The sequence below is a fragment of the Grammomys surdaster genome, unplaced genomic scaffold, assembly GCF_004785775.1.
Source record: "Grammomys surdaster isolate TR1022 unplaced genomic scaffold, NIH_TR_1.0 130, whole genome shotgun sequence".
NCBI classification, from domain to species: domain Eukaryota; kingdom Metazoa; phylum Chordata; class Mammalia; order Rodentia; family Muridae; genus Grammomys; species Grammomys surdaster.
The window spans coordinates 17143857-17153355 of record NW_021604588.1 but is presented as its reverse complement, the minus strand read 5'-3'; positions in this window follow the sequence as shown (position 1 = coordinate 17153355).

Genomic DNA, 9499 nt, shown 5'->3' with positions numbered 1-9499 from the left:
GACTTTCTGAGACTTGAGAGAGGGTCTCCCTTCTGCGGAGGTCTTCAGTAAGGCTATGAGATTGTGGGCATACATGGTATACATTGTACCCCATAAAAACTCTTACTCATCCCCCTAACCGATCTCTCAAAGGATGTAGCAGGAAACTCCAAGACATGAAGACATTTGTTAAAATCATTCTACAGAGGAAGAGCAAATCCCTTAAAGAAAACACAGCAGAGGACACATACTGCAGTATAAGGAAGAAATAAAACTTTATTTTGACTGTTCTCTTATATTAGATGACTGCTTACCCCATAGCCTTGAAAACGAGGGGTCAATCAGAACCGCAAAGCTTCCAAGTCTGTGATACTGATTTGCCAAGTGGACCATAGGCAGCAAGGAAACTGACATCAAAAGCCAGAAAAGTGGTGACCAACATTATGTAACAGTGAAATGCTGCAAACATTCAGAGTGTCTGAGTAACCCACCCAGAGTCACACAGCTACAGAGGCACAACAGAAATACAACTGACAACTCTGCTTTCCCATCTGGGCTCTGTGGAAAAACATGCTACATGGGGACACGCTCCAACCCAGACTCTTCAGTGTGATGCTAAAAGTATTGTTGGGATAGTTTTGGGGGGATACAGGGGACAGCAAGAGAGGCTTTGGCTTATTTTTGACAAACTCCCTGAGTAATTCTACTCTCTTGCCAATGTTGAGAATCACCAAATGCCATGTTATTCTGAAACACATAAGCAGAGCTCCTAGGGAAAAATGTCAAATGAATAGGGTGTTCGCCTAATTTATCATCTACTTGGAGATACTTCTGGGAGCAAAGGGGGCAGCTATTAATAATTGCACTGGGAAACCAAGTATAAAACAGGACTTCCCCAAGCAGAGATCTCCTGGAGATAAGAGCAAAAGGACAGTTGAGGTCCCCGAACACAAGGATGGCTATTAAGATCATTTAGTTTTATTACTTCTTGATATTTTTATTCTTGATTATTCTCTCCTCTCTCTCTCTTTTTCTCCCCCCCAACCCGTGTGTGTGTGTGTGTGTGTGTGTGTGTGTGTGTGTATAAAAGTGTAGGCATACATGTACCATGCTGTGTGAGCATGGAGGTCAGAGAACAACTTTCTCTCTTTTCAGCTTGCCTTGAGGCACAGTTCCCCTTTCAGTCTCTTCCAGATTGCCCATCCTAGGCTGGCAGGCCTCATGAGCTTCCAGGTGAATCTCCTGTCTCCTCCTCTCATCTCCCTGGAGGTGCAGTGTCTTCTGATGAGCCAAATGTCTGATTTTAGCAGATCTCCTAGGGATTCTTATTTACCTCAATCTAAAATTAACTGCTTTCCATGGGGCTATAAGAGGCAGCTTCCTGTGATTGGGAGGCTGATCTTTTAGCAAATACTGTTGTAATTTGATCAAAGGACAAACCAGTCAAGTTAAGTTATCAATACCTTGCTGACTCCTGCATGGATGTTTTGGAAGGGATGGAAGGGATGGCATGACATAGTTCCCACCCCTGGAGAAGATCCAGCAGGGCATGGACCTTTACAGTGTTGATGGTTGCTATATGTACATAATTTACTTTTTGTTCCTCCTTTGGGAAATGTTCTCCCTGCCAAGGTTAATCACTCAATGATAATTAGAAGCAGCATGAGTCTGGGAGTCGAGGGTATGTCTCAGCAAAATGGTAAATTCTGTGACCTTCAGGACAGCCCTTAAGGCTGTGGGAAAGAACTCTGAAAACATGAGATCAAGAATATATAATTTTTCAATATGCAAAATATAAGGATGCAATATGAATTATACATCTGGCTTCATAGACCTAAAAGAACAGAGGCAGGTGCCCTATGGGCCAGCTTGTCAGAAAGATATTAAAGAAAGAGATAAAGAGATTTAGGGAATGGTAGTCACAGGGCAAGATCCCACCCAGCTAAATCGATTGTTTGCTTGTTTGTGCTTACAAAGGCAGGCAGATTTCTGAGTTCAAGGTCAGCTGGACACAGAGCTAGTTTAGGCCCAGGACTGGTGGGAATGTGGTGATCTCAGAGCCAGACTCCACCCAGCTAGCTTATTGTTTGTGCTTACAAACGCAGACAGATCTCTGAATTCATTTGCTATGTTAAAAAAAAATTGTACTTGCTGTCTTTTCTAAGAATCAACAGGCTAAGGTCACAAAATGCTGAGTCATGGGATAATCTAAAGGGAGCCTGGGGTGGACTATTGACTTGATATGCAAATAAAAGACTGGGCTTTGGTCTGCAAGAGCTGAGCTGCCTGGAGATCTCTAGAGAGCAGAACACAGAGCTGTCAGCTTGTACCCAGGATTGATTTCAAGTAGTTTTTTTGCTGCTCCCAAACACCCTTTCCTCTGGACCCCCTCTCCAAGCTGAGGCTGGTCTTTGGCAATACCTCTTGTGGGTTAACTGAAGTCACCAATAGAACCAGATCGTCATCATGCATGATGTGATATGTTTAAGTATGTTCTACAAATTGACATGTAAAACCCAATTGTTGGTTATGGGATGAAACACCACTGGGATGAATAATGGCTAGCCTTTGCAGTAAGTTTGATGGGATTTAGAACTCTAACAAAGGGGATGCAAAGAAGCTCTGCTCCAGGAACTGCACTTTGAGAATGCTGTCTTGATTAAAGAGACAGCAGACAAGCAAGTGCAGCTGGTGAGGAAAAGAATGGTTCCTCGGCAGGCTCACACAGGCCCTCCAGCCCTGAGGTATTGCCTCCTGCCCTGGCAATTACTGTCTGCACAATACTGCCTTGTCTTCTGACATCTCTCTTCTTTGCCTGGATGCTATTTACATCTTTTTGTTGTTGCTTTTATGATTAAGAAGCAGACAGGAAAGAGAGCAACCATGGGGCAATTAGCGGGAAGTGGGAGGTTTCAGGCCCTGAGGTGGGACAAGGAAAAGGTTAGACAGCAGGCAGGGACTTCCTGTGAGAAAGTGGATCTGGAGGTAGACAGGCTTCATCATAAGATGAGGAAGAAAACAAAGAGGACAGGAACTTACTCACATGCTTCTGGAAAGCACAGGACAGCAAAAACAGACACTAGAAAAGCTACGGTATGACACGCAAGTAAGCAGCCACTCAGTAAGGGAGATAAAGAGGGAAATGCTGTAACTCAGCAAAGGAACCCAAACATCATTTAGCATTCTATTTTATCATTGGCTGTAAAAAGGGTAGACTATGGTGCTGTGTATGTGTGTTTGTGTTTGAGTGTGAGTATAGGTATGTGAATATATATATAAGTACATGTGAGTTTGTGTGTGTGTTTGAATATGTGTGCATGTGTGATTGTATTATGTGAATGTATGTATGAGAATATATGTGTATAAGCATGTTTGAGTATGTGTGTATGTAAGTCTATGTGTGGGAGTTTGTGAGTATATACGTGTATGTGTGAATATATATGTGTATGAGTATATGTATGTGTGTAATTGTATTGTGAATGTATGTATGAGAATATATGTATGTGAGTGTATATGTGAGAGTATGTGAGTATATATGTATGTATGTATGTGTGAATGTGTGTGTGTGTGAATGTATACACATGAGTATATGTGTGTGTGAGTACATGTGAGTGCATGTATATGGGTGTCTGTGTAAGAGTATATGTGAGTATGTATGTATCTGAATGTGTGTGTGGGTATATGTGTGTGAGTGTATGTGTATGAGTACATGTGTAAGTATATGTGAGTATCTATGTGTGTATATGTAAATATATGTGAGTATACATGTAAGTATACATGTGTGCATGTGTTTGAGTGTATGTGAGTATATATGTATGAATGTATGTGTGTGAGTATGTGTGTATGTGTGTGAGTATGTGTGTATGTGTTTGAGCATGTGTGTGCGTATATGTATAGAGTATGTATGTGAGTGTATGTGTATGAGTGTATGTGTGTGAGTGTATGTGTAAGTATATGTGAGTGCATATGTGTGTATGTGTGAATGTATGTATGTGAGTATACTTGTATGAGTGTTTGAGTGTGAGTGAGTATATGTGTGTGAATGTATGTGTGTGAGTGTGAGTATGTGTTAAAGTGTGAGTGTATGTGTGTGAGTGTATATGTGGAAGTGTATGTGAATGTATGTGAGAATAAGTGTGTGGGTGTGTATGTTGTATGTTGGAGATAAGATGTCTTGAGTGGGATTATTTACCATTAGGAGATCCAGTTCATGGACTGATACAATGTGGATGAATAAGCTCCTAGGAAATGAATCAGGGTCAAACACTTGGGGAAAAACAACTTTAAACGCACCAGGTGACGTCAGAAGAAGAGCACAGCTTAGTTTTAAAGAACCTGAAGGGGCTTCTAGGGATGGGTAGTCCATGCCTTGTTTAGATTCTATACTCTTCCCTTCTGTGGGCTAGCCCACACCCATGTGCAAGAGGCAGCCTCTCTCCACTGACTGACAGCTGAGTTAGTTTGGAGTGCTAAGGGCCTCAGGGAATTCCTGAGCAGTGAGGACCATGACTCTTTAAAGAAGAGCAGCATCCCTGGGGACCACAACCTTCCACATCTGATAAATAAAAAATCTCATGGGGAAAAAGCAAACTGTGGTGCTCTTCGTCTCCTCCCTAGCCACCGCCTCACCTCTGAGAAGCAAGCTTTTTCAAGTGTTAATGCTGTTAGTTTCTGTGGCACATTGCAAGATCTAAGCAAAATGTATCCGTTATTGTACCCTGCATGGTGACATTTTTGGCCAACAGTGAAAGAAGGGCCAGAGAGATGGCTCAGTGGGTGTCTTAGTTACTATTCTATTGCTATGAAGACACCATGACAAAGGCAACTCTTATAAAAGAAACCACTTAACTGGGGGCTTGCTTAGAGGTTTAGAGGGCTAGTCCATAATCATCACACACACAGGCATGGATGGCACTGGAGCAATAGCTGGGAGCTTTGTATCCTCATCCATTGGCAGAAGGCAGAGAGATAGACACTGTACCTCATGTGTGCTTTTGAAAGCCCGAGGTCCATGTCCAGTGACATACTTTCTTCAACAAGGCCACACTCCCTAATTCTTCTCAAACAGTTCCACTTACTGGGGACCAATCATTCAAATATATCAGCCTATGGGGACCATGCTCATTCAAACCACCACAGTGGGTAAATGCACTTCTGTGTAAACCTGGAAACCTGAGTTTAATCCCTAAAGCCCACACAAAGGTGGAAAGAGAACTCACTCTACAAAAGGTATCCTCTGACCTCCATGTGCACCCATTCTACCCAACAAACTAAAAATATATACAATTTTATAAACCATTATAAGGAGCTGAAAGATCCTTAGTTATGTCATGGGCTTCATGACATCAGTAGTAACACAGTGGACATACGTCTGTGGTGAGGCTAGTGTAAACTGCCCCATGCTTCCCATAGTATCGGAGTACGATCTGCTTGGTTGCATGCTGTATACAGGGCTTGGCAATGGCAGTAAAGGACTGTGGTACTGGCTTTTGTTTTTATTATATTTTTACTATGGTTTCAGGGTGTACTTCTACTTGTAGATTCCAAAAGTTACTGTAAATCAGGACGACCAGGAGCAGCCCCATATATTTTATAGTCATCCCTCAATTGATCATTTACTCTTATTCTTAATGTAACCATTTATTTTGCTTATTATGTCCCTGTAAGCAACAGACTAACAAGTGTCTGTGTGATGCACATATGATGATTAATCGCTCAACTTGATGGAATCTAGAATCACCATGGGAACACGTCTCTGGATACCTCTATGAAAGAGGTTTCAGAAACATTTAACTGAGGAGGAAAGACCACCCTGGATGTTAGAAACACCATCCCATGGGTGGGGATTTTAACCAAATTAAAAACAGGAAACTGAGCTGAACACCAGCATCTATCTCTCTCTGCTTCCTGATTGCAGATGTCATGTGACCAGAGTCAGGCTCTGGAGCCAAGTCTTCACTGCTATGACAGCTGATAGGTATTTTGTTACAAGAATGAGAAAAGCCAACTAAAACACATTTGTACACACTCACACACCTTCTCAAAGTCACATACATATACACATGCATGCACACATAAATCATACAACTTTGGTGTGTGTAGGTAATATCACTATCACGTAGGTTTGTGTAAGTATACTCTGTGATGTTCACACAATGATAAAATAACCCAGTAGTGGATTTCTTAGAACAAATCCCTGCTGGAGCCTATAAGATGGCGGCTGTGGCGGCTGCTGTGGCAGCAACCTGAGTTTGAGCCCTGGTACTCTCATTAAAAAAAAAAAAAGTGGGATATGGTAGTACGTACCTATAATCCCAGCATTCTTAGGGTAAAATGGAAGGTGGAGACAGGAAAATCTTCCTAAAGCTTGAGGACCAGCTAGTCTGAAGTACGTAGCATCAGCATGGCAGAAGTACAAGACTCCACCTTGAAACAGGTCCGAAGATGAGAAGGGACACCTGAAGAGCTGTCCTATGACTTTTACGTATGTTCCTTGACACGTGCATACCCACGCTCATGTACACAGATACTGAAAGAGAAAATAAAGTCCTGCCATTAAGTGACACTAATCAAACCTTTAAAAAATATCTGTTGCTTCCTTGATATTAAACCCTAAGCATGTAACTTACATCCCACTATTTAACACCACCTTCCTCTAAGTCAACAATGTTTAGTTCTTCTGTAAGCTATATTGAAACCTTAATCTTTGATATCTTAGCATCCCAAGTTCTTGCTATGTCCACTTTGCCCAGAATCATTTAATGAAGACATTTTATCTTTTCTATTATTTCCTTTCTATTCCATAACTTCATCTCTTATTCACTGAATATCTTTCTTCTTTCACATCATGTTGAAATGAACGTTCCCACTTTCTTCCCCAGCAGTGAAGACTTCTGTATTGAGTTAACTGTTGACTCCAAATTTACTGAAACAATAAAGTGAAGCAAAGGGAAACTCCTGCTTTTCTGTATTCTTATTACTTCATGTTGTTCTCGATGCTGGTGCTACTTTCCTTTCCTGGGACACAGTGGAAAGATCCATAAACTTAACTAAAATAAAATGTTCCCAGTTCCAAGGTCAAATGGATATTCTTTTCTTTAAGTTGCCCAAGTTAATTAAAACCACAAGATGGTTTTGTTTGCTTGATATTTGATCTAAGTATTTCTTGGATGTCTTTCTATTTTTCCTAGAGTCGACAATTTTCTGTTCTATATTCTCATAAAGTATCATATCTTCACATTGTTCTGATCTTGTCTCGTTTGTATACGTAGTTATCTTTCCAGAGCCCAGCTGCCTTCTTGAGTCCTGGTTCAGCTTAACTTCACATCTGAGAATCCTCCTCTGCCTCTTCAGTCCGGCCCTCTAGTATCAAGCCTTTCTTTTTCCTTCCTATTGATCTTTCTACATCTTTGTGGTTTCTGTTGAGTGTAAAGTTAAGAGTTATAGCTTTGGATTAGCCTCCTGCTCTGTCCCAACTGATTGGACCAATATGGAGTTTAATGGTAGTACTGGGGAGGGGGATTTTCTTTTGGTTAAGGGACACCCCAGAGCCAATTAACTAAGCTGTAGCAAACTGATTGGTTTTATGGACTGCACTGTAGCCAATCAGGCTGCTCTCAGACTGCACTGTAGCCAATCAGGCTGCTCTCAGACTGCACTGTAGCCAATCAGGCTGCTCTCAGACTGCACTGTACCCAATCAGGCTGCTCTCAGACTGCACTGTAGCTAATCAGGCTGCTCTCAGGTTGCACTGTAGCCAATCAGGCTGCTCTCAGACTGCACTATAGCCAGTCAGGCTGCTCTCTGACTGCACTGTTTCCAATCAGGTTGTTCTCTGTGCTTTAGTTCTGTTTTTCTTTTGACAGGGTCTAATCACACTGTTGGCTGGAGTCCTGAGAACCTGCTCTGCTGTTGGGAGCCTCCCTATTAAGCAGATTGTGTTTTGTGTTCCGTTGTTCGTTTGTTTTTCACTTCTCTCGAACTTTACTAATCTTAATTGATCTAAAGAATTTCCTATTTTTGTTATTTCTTAAGAATAGACAAAATTTTATATTTTTAAAAATACTTTATTCTGCCCAATTGACAGTGTGTGTCGCGCATAGAGCACATAAGTTAAAAACTGTTCTGAGGGACAGGGAGGTGGCCCGCTGGGTAGAAGCACTTGGAGTTTTGCTCCTTGAATTCCACATAAAGCACACATCTATAATTCCAGCACAGCTTCTGTGAGTTGGGAGGCTATGAAAGGAGAACCACCGGTGTCTAGTTAGCCTGGAGTACACATGGCGGCAGAAACGAGAGTCTCAAAACTGAAAAACAAGGTAAGAACTCCTGAATGTTGTCCTTCAATCCCCACAGGCATGCTTATACTGACACACACCTACAGACACACTTGAATTTAAAAAAGAGAGAAAAGAAAACTGTTTTTGTGGACAATTATTTGAACTTCCAGTGTACCGAAAAATATAATGACAGCTTAGTTTTTCTTCACGTCTAAATTTGTTTAATTGTTTTTCTCTAAGAGTTTTAAAAATCTTTTATCTTTGCAGTTGCGAAATTTCATGTGTAAGAAATATCTTGAGGTATAAGGATTTTTGGCATTTCTCTTAATTAAGGGTGACGGTGAGAGGGTCCCACACCCTGTGAAGAATCTTGCCTTTCTTCACTCTCCAAGTTTTAAACTCATTGCTCCTTGACACACGCCCTTCCTTTCACTGTGGTCTTTGTCTGTCATTGTCTAAGATCCAAACATGATGGCCCGGGATCATTAGACAGTCCTACTTGTTTCAAGAGATTTCCTTGATTTTATTGTTAGGTTTTTAATTAACAAAGAAAAATGGTCTTTCTATTCTGCAGGAAGAGGAGGAAGCCCGGAGTGAATGGATATGGTTACTCTGGACACAACTGTGGCAGAGACCCCAGTGCCTGAAACCATGGGGATGGCACCGCCTGCCCCAGGGTCACACTCAGTGCTTTGAGGACCTCTTTCTCTGATCTATCTGCAGACCTTTGTTGACAGTGTGGCAAAAAGTAACAATTGCAGCTTCCTCGACCTACAGGCTGTAACCTGAGACTGCTCCCCTGCAGAGACCTCCCACTAAGACCAGCTAACAGACCTTTTGCTACTTGTGGGTTCTTCTTACTTCCACCCCTTCTCCACCCTTTTTCCTCCACCCTTTCAACCCTCTAACACTAAGATAAGAGAGAAAAAAGGCTACAGAGGAGAGGAAAGGGAATCCTGAATAAAGTCAGGAGTTGGAAAGGAGGCGACTTTACTGTTAGACTGATGACTAGGGGCAGTGAGTTCCTTGGGGCAAGTTTGATCTTCACTGTCAGGATGTCTACTTTCTTCTTCCTATTTCTTCTTTATGCATGACTATGAGACCAACAGCAACCAACAACAATAACCAACCAACAACAACCAACAATAACAACCAACAACAACCAACAATAACAACCAACCAACAACAACCAACCAACAACAACAACCAACCAACAACAACCAACCAACAACAACAACAAC